At 46.0% G+C, this 13,155-nt stretch overlaps 1 protein-coding gene and 1 long non-coding RNA gene across 7 annotated transcripts in view; one reads left to right on the top strand and one right to left on the bottom strand.

Annotated features, from left to right (window-relative positions):
• Window positions 1-13,155, top strand: part of RUNX1 (RUNX family transcription factor 1) — a 274,888-nt gene that overhangs the window by 210,041 nt on the left and 51,692 nt on the right. The window lies entirely within an intron of this gene.
• LOC123335150 lies at window positions 7,879-9,121 on the bottom strand. The gene is made up of 3 exons (XR_006553519.1): window positions 8,983-9,121; window positions 8,683-8,798; window positions 7,879-8,011 (listed from the first exon to the last, which is right to left on the bottom strand). It is a non-coding gene; the product is annotated as an uncharacterized LOC123335150 (long non-coding RNA).

Genomic DNA, 13,155 nt, shown 5'->3' with positions numbered 1-13,155 from the left:
AAAAATTTAAAAGGTTCATAAAACAAATATTCACCATTCGTAGGACAACTTCTGCCCTCGAGTTAATGGAGCCCTTCATGGTACCTGCTGTGTTTGAACTCTTGAGATTCAGAGTAACAGGATAGCTAGGTGGAGCTGTGACTTAAAAACTTTTGAATATGCTACTTTCTGGGGCAATAGCTTTCTTGCCAACTAACAACATTTTTATGGAGAGTTATAGTTGAAATCGGTCGATTTAAAATAGACTTCATTCCTCATTACTCAGTTGCTTTTGTTAAGGACTTTACTGAGACTATATCACACGAATATAACTTTTTTCTATGATGTTGAATGCAAATAGCAAAGCTATAAAATATATATATTATATATATATATAGAGAGAGAGAGAGAGAGAAAGATATATATATAGAGAGAGAGAAACAGAATCTTTGTTTATGGCGAGTATGTTTCAAATAAAAAAGAAATGCATGAAAGATGCCTATAAACTTATGGTGATCATGGACCGAAAAATATTTGAAATCAAGTTTACCCAGAGAAGTATGGGATGAGCAGAAATGCTTATGGATTGCTCTGGTGATTGACTAATGTACAATTTTCTTTTAAAATGTTGTTTTCTCTTAATAATAAAAATACCCGATAATAATAATAATAATGGGCTTCCTTAGTGGCTCAGATGGTAAAGAATGTGCCTGCAATGCAGGAGACCCAGGTTCCATTCCCTGGAGAAGGGAATGGCTACCCAGTATTCTTGCCTGGAGAATTCCATGGACAGAGGAGCCTGGTGGACTGTACAGTCCATGGGATCGCAGAGTCAGACATGACTAAGCGACTAACTCTGTCACTTTCACTTTCAATAATAATAATATGAAACACTCTGATAGCGCTGACTGTTTGCTCAGCACTGTACAAAGAGCCACACGTACCTTAATTGACATAATTTTTGTAAGATCAGGTAAGGATAGATCCTTACACAAAGAGAAATTCAGTCCCTTGCCCAAGGTCACACTGTTAGTTCGTAAGCCAGAACTGAAACAGCTATCCAGACACTGCCATCCACAGACGCCAAAGTCTTATTTTTAAGAACTACACCAACTGCTACTTGAGCTTTATTGTATTGAAATTTTCTATGCAGAATTTTTTTATTAGCGTTTATCAATAAAAATTCTGGTTCAGTTTTCTTCAAGGAAGCAGAGCCTCATAGTCTTGACATTCATCATTTTTGTACCAACGGGATGGAACCAGCATTTTCCCTGGGGTGAGGATGCTGTTGAATGTACCACCCACACTGCCATACAGGCTGACGGTGGGTTCCACGTCTGTCACCAGGGTCTGCTTAGGGGCCTGGCATCTGGGGACCTGAAGCAAGGGTGGTGCCCAACATAAACCTCTCCCTCCAGCAGAGGCAGGCAGGAAAAATGAGTAATGTGACAAAAATGACCACAAATGAGCTGTCCAAGTCCAGTTCCCCCTTCAGCAAAGAGATTCCTAGAGGTCCCACGTGCACAGTGCTTCTTACTGTTTACTCAGTTGTGTCCGACTCTTTTGCGACCCCATGGACTGTAGCCCGCCAGACTTCTCTGCCCATGGGATTTCCCAGGCAAGAATACTGGAGCAGGTTGCCATTTCCTTCTCCAGGGGATCTTCCCGAGGTAGGGATCGAACCTGCGTCTCCCACATTGGCAGGAGGATTCATTACCACTGAGCCACCAGGAAGCCCATGCAGCCTGCTAGGAGGATGCAAATTTTTTCATTTTTCACCCCTGACTGGTTAGTGGAATGCCAGATGGTTTTCCAGATCTGTGATCTCAGGATTGTAATTATCAATCCCTAATCACCTGGGATTAATCACCTGTTCTCTGGGAATTGCTTAAGCACGTCCTCTACATAATGAACGATCATCACTTAATCCCCCTTTCCCTGGATTCTTCAGATGCTGGATTTGGACTTTCATTCTTTCTAGATGAAATCGTGATCCCCAAAAGAAAAAAAAAAAAAGAAGAAGAATTCTTTCTTTCCTCTCACCCAAATATAAAGGAGACAAAGGGTCAGAGAGGTAGAATGTTCTGCTTAGATTCCTCCTCCCCACTGTGAACGACACTTTGGTGCTAAGATGGACATTCTGGGGTGACTTCCACTGGAGCTATAATCCCCGCTGTGCTAAGCTCCTCAATTACCTGATGACTGGGCAAAAGCAGTTTTTAAAGCACTAATAATCCTGCCTAAATGTTCCCAATGAATTGTAGAATGTCTTTCTGTTTGTTATGCTTAGTAGCATCAAACTAGACCAAGAAGTATTCAATATAGATAAAGACTCCCACAGGCTTCCCAGATGGCTCAGTGGTAAAGAACCCGCCTCACAATGCCAAAGATGCAGGCTCAATCCCTGGGTCAGGAAGATCCCCTGGAGGAGGAAATGGCAACTCACTGCTGTATTCTTGCCTAGACAATCCCACAGACAAAGGAACCTGGTGGGCTACACAGTCGACAGGGTCTCAAAAGAGTGGAATACAACTTAGCAACTAAACAACAAAGACTTCCATGACTCTTGAGTTTTTAGTGAACTTATCGCGACTTCTCTGATAGCTCAGTTGGTAAAGAATCCACCTGCAATGCAGGAGACCCTGGTTTGATTCCTGGGTTGGGAAGATCCGCTAGAGAAGAGATAGGCTACCCAATCCAGTATATTCTTGGGCTTCCCTGGTGGCTCAGCTGATAAAGAATCCAGCTGCAATGCAGGAGACCTGGGTTTGATCCCTGGGTTGGGAAGATCTCCCAGAGAAGCGAAAGGCTACCCAGTCCAGTATTCTGGCCTGGAGAATTCCATGGACTGTATAGTCCATGGGGTCGCAAAAAATCAGACACGACTGAGCGACTTTCCCTTCACATTCCCTTCACATCCAGGCTAAGGTCTGAAAGAGCCCTTTGGATGAGAGGGATGTAAGAGGACCCTGGAGGGAGTAAGCTTCTGCCCCTGGAAGCAGTGATAAGCCACTTCATTAGCTCACCAGGACCTGGGCAGGCCTGTGATCTCTTGGTAACTAGCCCTGTCTTATACAGAAGTCCCAAGATGTTCTGTGTTGCTGCAGAAAGGAAGGAAAAAATGGTTCCTTCCAGGTACCAATGAAAACATAAAGAAATGATCTAGGTGGCATCTCAATCTAATGTAGGGCAGCAGGGGGTAGAGAAGGAACATGGACTGAATCTTAAACCATGACTCAATATCTCTGTCCCTCTGGACCATTGGAAACCCACATCACTATTTTAAATGCCACCCTAGTGAAGTCGAGATATAAGCTAACATCCCAGTCCTTGTTAGAATTTAGTATATGAAGTGCTAAAAAAAAAAAAAAAAATCCTGTCTGCATTTAGGCTTCAGTTTCTTTTTTTTTTTTTTAATTTTTAAACTTTACAAAATTGTATTAGTTTTGCCAAACATCAAAATGAATCCGCCACAGGTATACATGTGTTCCCCATCCTGAACCCTCCTCCCTCCTCCCTCAGTTTCGTAATCTTAAAACATTTGAAAAGGTTTCTAGATCCTCAGCTGGGGAACCTGGGTTTCAGACTGGCGCCACCAGGCCAGTGGGTGTGAACTCATGCAGTTATCTTAAGTACTTTCTCCTAACTGTCCTCTTCTGTCCAACCAGGCAACAGGACCAGTGATAATCTCTAAATTAGTTCCTGCTGAAAGGATGTTAGCAAAATACCATCAGAAAAACAGAAGCCCTGAGCTCCCCACAAACAGCGCCCCCTAGAGGTCGACCCTTGGCGGCCTCCTCTATAGGGTGGGGGTTGCGGGGGGAATATATCCTTCATCACATCACGCATATAGGTATACACCAGGTCCTAAGTTAGATTTTTTTTTGCTGTAAATTTTTGAATGGCTTTTATCACTTGGTGTTGAAATTAATCTGGCTATGAGTAACGCATTTAATTTCCTGCAGCCCTGATGTCATTACCATCAGCATAGTGATTACCACTGGATTGCAATCCCCCTCTTGGCATCTGGTGACCGTGGGGTGGGCGGAAAGAGTGCTGGCCTGACCCAGCCTCCAGAAAACAAGGACAGTGGCCGTGTGAACCTCACAGGGCAGGGAACCTGAATGCGACAGCCTTGGTCAAACATTTTGAACCAATGCCTGGCACACAGTCAGTGTTCAGGAGACGCAGCAGTTATTTGCATCGAATCTTGGTATCCTTTGGAAATGAGAGGACTCGAAACCAAAACGATCTGTGATTCCTAAGTTTAAAAATTCATGAAGTTGCCGTAATGTTTCATTTTTTTTTAGACACTTAATTAAACATTTATAAATTTTGATTTTTTTTTTCAGTTTTTTTTTCCCTTTTGTATTTAGACACAGTAAAATTTCTTTTCTTACATTTTTATGGACCCTTGAAACACTCTGGGCACCATTCCTAAGTCCCTCAATGGGCATATTGGTTTGCCCCCAAAGGTTGAGATTGGTGGAAAAACTCAGAGGAGCCTGGCAGGTTACAGTCCATAGAGTCTTGAAGACTCAGACGCAACTGAAGCGACTTAGCAGCAGGGAGGAAACTTCTGTCTGAGTAAAAAGTGGGTGTTTGAGGTCTCACCTGTGGGTCCTTTCAGATATATGCATGACACAGCTTGGGAGAGGCTTCTCTACTTTGTTTTAGAAAACTGACATGAATGTGCCAAACTCTCCTTGGGGTCTCAAGCCTCACACCAGATGCACAGAGCTCACCTTTTGGGGTGCCTGGACCCCCGTTAGCCACAGCCAAGCTTCGTGGGCGTGACACTCAGCCACTCTCTGAGTTCCCTAAACCAACGTGTCTCTCTAGACTTGTCTTGGATTTTTCTCTTCTGGCCTGTGTTTGGTAGGGGTTTCCTTCATTTCCCCCAGAGACACGCAGAGATGTGTTTCAGTGACCGCGCGCCCACCTTTCACCGTCAGAGACCCTTCTGGGCATCGCAGTGCCTGCGTTGGCTGCCCGTGCACCTTTGTGAGCTGATGGAGCGATGCTCTGCAGTTGGCACAGCGTTTTATAACGCATCCTTTCGTCGGCTTTGGGATGGACCTCGAAATTTTTTATACTCTACCCACTTTCCATTTTTCATGAAAACTCTCCTTGAGCTTTTGTGAAGGCTTGGATTTTTTTTTTTTCTTCCTGTAAGCCATATAGCTAAGAAAAGCATTAGGAAGAATTGGATCCAGTGGGTCTGATAGAACTCACTGACACCACCAAAAAAAAGAGAGGTTCAGTTTAAGTAAAGTAGAATTAACCCCCCTTGCTTTAGATTTGTGTTTAAGTTCATTTGAGCTAGCTTGCAGTTTCTGTGTTCTCCCATTCTTCCCATTTTCTTTTCCTTTATAAACAATTTATTTTAAAGGTTTGCTTTTTTTGCTGTGAACAGTTGACTATCAAGAAGGGGTAAGTTAGGTATAGCCTATTACTGAGCATTACAGCTGTATTATCAGACAGGTCACAAACACTGACATTGGCTGTGAAATGCCTTTCTCAGTTACACATAATGTATTTACAGTGAGTTCTTTGTGCAACTAAGTTATGCATTGTCATTGGGAAAATTCCTGATAGCCAAGCCAAATATTCTGGCTATATATTTGTAGATGAAAGCCAAGGTAACATTGAAGTACCCAAAGCAAAGTTCTTTTCTGTTTGCCTTTTTCTAAGGAATACAGTTGAATTAATCTGCCAACTCCCTAGACCCCTATAAAGTAAGTTAATGGCAATACATTACTTTGGTGCTTCCACAATTTACATATACTCAGGTTCCATTAAAGCAAGTATTGACTAAAACTCAGCCAGTTATTGAATCTTTCAGAGTACTTTCATACACTGAAATGGCGAACATTTGAGATTCCGTTTGTTTGTTTTTGTTTTTGTTCACCATGGCTTAGAAGTCAGGCTTCTGGTCATTTGAGATAAAAAGTAAATATTTGAAATATCTAAGCTCTTAACAACTATATACATTTATGGCCCTTTTTGGATGTGTTCCTGGTATCACCTTATTTTTACTTACCTCTGAAGTGGTTTTATGATATTTCTAATTCACTCATTTTAAAACGCTCCAGAGAAATACCCATAGTCACATCTTTCTGTTTCTGGCATTGCTAAAGGGCACAGCCCCAAGCTTCAAAAATGAAGCTCTGAGCTGGGGGAATGAGAGGGGAGTTTGGAGGCAGACCAATATGGCCTCATGTCTGAGCCCTGATACTTCCATACCTGTGCGTCAGTTTCCCCATCTGTAGAATGGGCGTGCGACACCAACCTGGCTAAGACATGTGAGGATTAGAGGCGGTCTGAGCCACAGGCTGGAGCAGTGGTTGGCAGCCCGGCTGGAGAGCTGATGGCCTGATTCAAGGTCACCTGTGCCCTGTGGTCAGATCAATCTCCCTGAGCTTGGCCTCCTCACATGCAAGCCCAGGAAGATGATATTCTGTGCTTGTTGAAGAAAGGAGCATGTGATGACACATGGTGCCTGGCACAGAGGTGCTCCTTAAATATTAGCTGTTGTTATTAACGCACATGCCCTGGACACAGGGGACCCCCCTTCCCGCATCCCATACCCCTCACCAGGGAATCAACTAGAATTCTGCCTAAGTGGAGGCCAGATACTTGCCATTGCCAAGTGTTTTGTTTTTTTTTTTTTATCATTGCAGATTGAACTCTCAGGATACAAGACAGTAAGGGCTTTTTTATCTTTTTCGTTCCAGCCCAAATACTGCAATAAAATACTATTTTAACCCCAAATACTGCAGAAATACTGCATTACTTCACCAATTTTCTCCTCACTGAAGCCAAACCATGTTCACCATATTTCCCTGCTTCCTTTGTTTCTTTTCCCAAACAAAGATTTTACCAAAATGTAGTTGTTTCTTAACTGACCATGCTGCTATGTATCTGCCAAGACACTTAGCATCTAGAAGCTTCCATTGAGTCATCTATAAGGTGGAGATAATTATAATAGGTCTAATGCAGAAGATTGCTTTGCATGAATTGGGATGATAAATAACCAAGTGCTTTGCAAACAGTCTGTCAGGTAATCTATCAGTCTATCAGAAATCTATAAATATGTAATTAGATAACAGAAAAGCATAGGAAATCTTATTATTGCTGTGTATATTATACAAAAATCTCAGGGATCTAAAATAAAACTTGGCTTCTTGAAGGTACATTTCATCTCATCCTGTCTTCTAGGACTGATGAGAAGAAAAACCATAGGGGAAAAAAAAGGCATTTAAATCAGCCCCACTGTGAATCCATACTTTTAGAAGCTTTACTTTTTGCCATCAGAATATCTTAATATTTCCTTTCCTACTGTTACACACCCTGTAGGCATTTTGGAAACAAACAAAAGGCAAACTTCACAGTTAAGAGAACTGAGTTTAATTTTAATATCTATTTCTTTTCCAAAACCAAATGCAGTTCTTCCTCTCTGGCTGTGTTATTTCATTTTCTTTCCATGAAAGGCTTAGGAAGAGTTGCAGAGATTGTAGTGTAGCTTGCTGAGTCCTTGTTCCTTTTTTTTTTTTCCACCCGTGGCTTTTTATATATGCTGCTTGCCTGAGATTTGGGGATTAGATTGCAGGGAGGTGAAACATTACACCCTTGAGCCTTCCTGCCAGTTTCCCAGGAGGAGTCAAAACCTGCAGCTGCTCTGAGGTAAGAACCTTGCAAGGCTCCAGAGGCTGGCTTGCTGTCCTGTTCCTTCGTGCACATGCTGTCAGAGCCGGTTGGGAGGAGAAACTTGCTCTGTTCCGTGGGTGATTCAGCCGATCTCAAAATAAATAAGTAGCTGAGGGCAGGGAGAAAGAAACCAGGAACTGCTGAAATTTGAGTCTCATAGGCTGGGCCGTTCTTGGAGCCCTTCTGTTGAGCCCTAAGAGCAATCCTGAACCCTGGGCAACGGAGAGGCGGCTACGTGGAAAGATCGCAGATCCCGGCCCGGTCGGCTCTGCAGAGCTCAGCAGCCCCCATCCCCTTTCAGAGCCTCCGTTTCCTCACCTGCCTAACAAGACAGAGAAGATGGATGATTTGAAGATCCTTGTCAGCTTCTAAAAGGAAGGGTTGATGTCTGTAGGAGCAAGCGCATCCCCCTGGGGGTTCACCTGGCCTGGAGGAGAACCCAGGTTTGCAGCCAGCCCACCAACTTGGGGAGCCAGGTTCAGGGCTGAGAAGATGGGCAAGGACCAGGTGAAGGGCACAGCCACTCACAGCCCAAGCAGGGGAAAGAAATGGATAAAGGTCCACCCAGAGGGACATGCCCTAAGGAGGGGAAATAATCCTAACTTGATTTCCTATGACTTTGGCATCATTTAAAAAAAAAAAAAAAGGAAAGAAAAGGGGGAAAAAAAAAAGTCATCCTTCTACCCACAAAGTACTCGATTGTGCAAGCTACAGAGCCCCAACCTGGCCAAATTCTGGAAGCTGGCCGGCCAGAGACCTCGGGGTTCATTCCTCAGCCAACTTAAAAAAAAGATGGTTAGAGTCCTGTTGACCGAATTGTTGGATGTTTCTGAGCGAGGCTGCCTTCCCCTCCCTTGCCTCTTCCCAGCCTTATGGGCTGTTCTTCACTACCTGCCTTACCTATCTGCACCATCTAGCCGCAAACAGCTTGGGTTGACCACACCACTTCCCTATTGAAAGTTAATACTGTTTGACTCATTCTGTGTTACTAACCTGAAGCCAAAGAAAACAAGCCAGAGAATAACCGGCTTGTACGGGGCTTGGAAGGCTCTCAGAGGCCCTGCTTTCAAAATCCTATACAGTAGCTTTACTATATCTCTCCGCCGCAGCTGCAGAGAAAATGAAGGAAGCAGAAGTGGTTTCAGAAAAAGAAAAAAAAAAAAAGGTTGGGGGTGGGGAAGAGACCCAGAAGGGAGTGAGGTGGGGGCCGCCCCCTCCGGCTGAGAAAAGGCAGGGAGTAACCTGCAGTTTATGAGGGCCCCCTCACCCACTGGAGGCTGTGCTTTCACACACCAGAGTGTTTGCACAGAAGAGGGAACTGTGGACGGAGTTAAAAGCAGAGAAGGTTCAAAACGCCCGTCGCAAAGTCGGTTCTCTTGTTGGCGTTGGTAGCAGAGGCGAGCGGGGAAGCTGGTCCCACAAGAGTCAGCCTTGCAGAGACAGGAGTCCCCAGGTGAAGATGAAGGGAGGAAGGCCTGCTGTTTGCTGCTCTCCAGTCTGGAAAGGATTCGGATGGGAGAACCGTGCAGGGGTTTTGGAGGGAAGTATTGATACCCTTCTTGTCCTTCCCTCCAGCGCTGGCTCAGATGGGGTCATCAGGGTGAATAGGGGGCACTTGCGTCTTGACATAAATAGAACTTTCCCTCCCAAGATTGCCTGGCAAGCACAGGACCAGCGTTTCTGTCATCGTGCAATGCCTCTTGGGGAGTCCCGGACAAAGAGCCATCGCCCTTTCAAGTAGCTGAGCGGGGAGGACCCCCACCGATGCTGTTTCTCAGCTGTGTGTGGGCAACAATGGATAATAAGTTAGCCTGAGTGAGGCCAGTATCCCCAAAATAACCTGCCAGCTTTTTCTTTAGATGGCGTGAGGTAGGGATAAGGACAGGTTGCAAATGACTGCTGGTTACTATTGGCTTTCTTATGAACATGTGCTCAGTGAGTGGTCAGAAGGCCACTGTCCTTTGGCACCTGCTTGGCTATCTATTAAAGGACTTGGGCGAGGGCTTTGAGTTGGCCTTTTGGCCTCCTGCTGCTGTGAGGCCGGCCCAGAAGTCAGTGGGCATTTGTAACCTGAGAGAAGACGGGAATCAGGTGCTGTTCGCTCCTGCCCCTCCCCTGCTTCTGGGAAAGACCCCACCCACCCCACATTCACCAGGGACCAACAGGAGAGCTTTTAGCAATGAGAGGCAATTTTTCCTTACCCTTTGAATTTTCCTTACTGCTGTAGGATGTACGACCCTGAGTAGGTCTAGCCTAGGAAGGGGGCTGGACATCTATTTATTTATTCTTGAATGCATTCATTCATCATTCATTCATTCATTCATTCACCCGACATTGACTGAGGCATACCATCCAACCTCCAGGGCCCTCAGTTTACCGCATCCCTGTCTGAACAGCCCTGTCTGAACGGGCCTCTGTCTTTTGTGCATAGTGTGTGCAGGTCTTGGAGGGGAGTGGAGACCCGCAGGGGTGTCAGAAGGCTTGTGGGAGACCAGCATCACCCAGGCAGCTGGAGGGAGCAGGTGGAGCCTATGGACGTCTGGGACAGTATTCTTCCTCCAAGCCTGCCTGCCTGTCTTCCCCAGGGCTAATTCTACTGAGGCTTGGACTCCACAGCCAGGTTAACACCTCTCAACTCGACCCCTGCTTCACCACCAAAAACACATCCTACCAAAGCCACCTGCCACTCACAGAGCCTGTCCTTGTGGGGAGGAGCCCCTCAGATTAATGGATCCACAGACTCCCAGGTACCACCCCGGGGTTACTTTTTCTTACCAGTTCATGGGGTTTTCTGCAGACCGCCCCTTCCCCAAGGACAGGCTGACAGTACTTGCAGTCACAAGCTTGCAGAGGAGAAAGAATCTCGAACTTGTGAGCTGTCCGCACCCATCCATGATGGTTGCTTCACCTGCCCCCGCAGAGGGCTACCTCTGGTCAGGAGCACAAGAAACCCGGCGGGTCCCCTGCCCTAAGCTGCAATTACCTCCTTAGTCACCAGACAGAGACAGGGGGTAACCATGGTGACTGATGACTACCCGTCCTGACTCGTCTGCTTTCAGGGGGCCTCGGGTCTCTGAAAGCTCGTGGGGATGAGCTAAGAACCCCACTGCCTGTCACCGTGAGCCGGCACTTCAGGGAACCCCATTTTGCTTCGTGTTTTTGTCCCACGAATTTTGAGGGCACAGTTTAGCAGGGGATGATGGGGGCAGACCCCATGCAGCTCTTTGGCCTCAAGTCTGGGTTAGTTGTTCTCATCGTGGTCCCAGCCAGCTTCACTCTCCACTTTCTACACCTTTCCTGTCAGGCTTTGCTCTACCAGTTGTGTCTTAGCCTGTGTCTAGGGACATGAGACGCTGTGTGTGTGTGTGTGTGTGTGTGTGAGTGTGTATGTGGGGGGATACTCTCTCCAAAAACACAAGCAAGCTCTAGCAGTGCCTTGCTTATGTGAGGGTACTGCACTCAGCTCCACACAAAAGGCCTTTTATCCATTCTTTTTATCTTTTTGTGTAATGAAGAAAAAAAAATAGAGAGGACCAGTTTTACAGACTGTTCAACTTCCCGTAAGACAGCTCTCCACAGAAAACTCTTTATGTTCCATGATGATATTTTTCCTCCCTAAGTAGTTTTTCTGAGCCCTCCACAGTTTTATTTCAGCTAAAAACCGTCGTTCAGATTTCCTTTGCCCTGAATAATCCTGCTTCCCCACAATCTAATGGAGGACAGTTGGTTGGCACCAGCATTCAGCTGGTCAGTCAGTCAGTCAGTGAATGTTCAGTGAGCCTGCTGTGTGCCAGGTACTCTTCTCTGCACTGGGGATACAGGTGTGAAGAAAAGGGACAAAGTCCCTGGCTCATAGAGCTTGCAGCCTAGTGGGCAGAGACAAACCATAAATAACATTAATAAATGCTATGGAGAAAACCAGCGATAAAGGGCTTGGAACTGGCCAGGTTGGAGAAGGTGCGGCTTAATCTAGGGTGTTGAGAAATTCCTCAGGGAGAAGATGAAACTTAAGTGTATCTGGAGACTACATGTCCTGGGAAGAGGAAACAGCAGGTGCAAAGGCCCTGAGGCAGGCATATAGGAGCAGTCATAAGGTGGCTGGTATGGCTGGAGCAAAGCAGGGAATTCGGGCTGTCTGCCTTCTAGTCTAGAAAGTAGGCTTAGCAAAAGCCAGCCTGACCTTTAAAGTATGTACGTTATGCCCTGTGAGGAGCCAGTGTAGGACCATGGATGGGAAGACCCCGGATAGACAAGCCCCCAAGACACAGGCTCAAGTCTCACTCACTTACCTGGACACAATAACAGACTTTATTTTCTTGAGCCCCCAAATCTCTGCGGAAGATGACTGCAGCCATGTAATTAAAAGACGCTTGTTCCTTGGTAGAAAAGCTATGACCAACCTAGACAGCATATTAAAAAGCAGAGACACTTTGCCGACCAAGGCTCATCTAGTCAAAGCCATGGTTTTTGCAGTAGTACAGATGTGAGAGTTAAACCATAAAGAAAGCTGAGTGCCAAAGAATTGATGCTTTCGAACTGTGGTGTTGGAGAAGACTCTTGAAAGTCCCTTGGACTGCAAGGAGCTCAAGCCAGTCAGTTCTAAAGGAAATTGACCCTGAATACTCATTGGAAGGACTGATGTTGAAGCTGAAACTCCAATGCTTTGGCCACCTGATGCAAAGAACTGACTCATAGGAAAAGACCCTAATGCTGGGAAGGATTGAAGGCAGGAGGAGAAGGAGACGACAGAGAATGAGATGATTGGATGGCATCATCGACTCAATGGACATGAGTTTGAGCAAACTCTGGGAGATGGTGATAGACAGGGAGCCCTGGCATGCTGCAGTCCATGGGGTTGCAAAGAGTCAGACACAACTGAGCAACTGAACAGCAACCTACAAGAGAACCTAAGCTCCTCTCAACCATACCCATTGCAGTCCTTGTTGGTGATTCTCCGGGGGTAAACGTCACATCTATAGAATCAGTCGGTTGAAACTCATGGCCTAGGAAGCGTTGGCACCCTGGTGGCTTCTCCCCACCGGCTCCGTATGACTTAGAAGGCTCACGCACGAAGGGAAGAGAAGCTGTGTACCAGGCATGTGGGTGAGGGAGCTGGACAGCTGCACACGTGGGACGATGGGTGTTGATCTCAGCCTACATTCCTCTGACCACTGATGGGAGGGCATGGCCAGGGAACTGAAAAGTACCATTGTTTTCTAACCAATGAGGGAAGCAGGAAGATGATACCCTGGATTAAGGTTCAGCACAGTGGTCTTCCCCACCCCACCCCCCTGCCCCCCAACTTCAGCCCTTGACAACCTGTTAGCAGGTTTTTAAGGTGACTTGAACAGCCCATTCCCTCCAGATGCAGCCTTTGGGCCATCGTGGGGAAGGGGCAGAAACAGAAAGGGATGATCTGGCTGGTAGGTCCCAGGAAATGCTCAGTGAAGGCTCCAGAGGAAAGGG

This window comes from Bubalus bubalis, chromosome 1 (genome assembly GCF_019923935.1).
Source record: "Bubalus bubalis isolate 160015118507 breed Murrah chromosome 1, NDDB_SH_1, whole genome shotgun sequence".
NCBI lineage: Eukaryota > Metazoa > Chordata > Mammalia > Artiodactyla > Bovidae > Bubalus > Bubalus bubalis.
This window is presented reverse-complemented; position numbering and strand designations above follow the sequence as displayed.